A 635-nucleotide genomic window follows, 5' to 3' on the forward strand; every position below is an offset into this window, starting at 1 on the left:
AAAAAGAAGAAGAAAACAGAATAGACAGAGAGAACAGACAAAGGCAGGAATCCCGTCGTCCAGCATTACTTCCGGCGCGACACGTATCTTAACATGAATCTGGATTTACGTCGCAGCTGAGAGATTCTCCTTCGGCGATCTTGGTTTGTTTTAATCTTTCTCTTCTCGTCAAGATTCGGTCTGGCCCTCCGTGGGAAACCTTTCTTTGTATTCCTCTTTTAGTTTTATTTTCAATGTTTTGTTTTTGTTTCGTTTTTGTTTTTGTTTTGTTTTGGTTTTTGTTTGTTTTTTGTATTTTTTTTGTGTTATCATTTTCATTTATATTATTTTTGTTAGTGTTGTTATCATTGTTATTAGAACGATGATGGGGATGATGATGATGGTGGTGGTGATGAGTATAATGATGATGATGATAATTATAATGATGGTGGTGGTGATTATAATAATGATGATGATAATTATAATGATGGTGGTGGTGTGATTATAATGATGATGATGAGGGTGGTGATAATGATGGTGGTGGTGGTGATGATTACAATGATGTTGATGATAATTATAATGATAGTGATGGTGGTGGTGATGATTATAATGATGATGAGGGTGGTGATAATGATGGTGGTGGTGGTGATGATGAT

Source organism: Penaeus vannamei, chromosome 27 (assembly GCF_042767895.1).
Source record: "Penaeus vannamei isolate JL-2024 chromosome 27, ASM4276789v1, whole genome shotgun sequence".
Taxonomy (NCBI): Eukaryota; Metazoa; Arthropoda; class Malacostraca; order Decapoda; family Penaeidae; genus Penaeus; species Penaeus vannamei.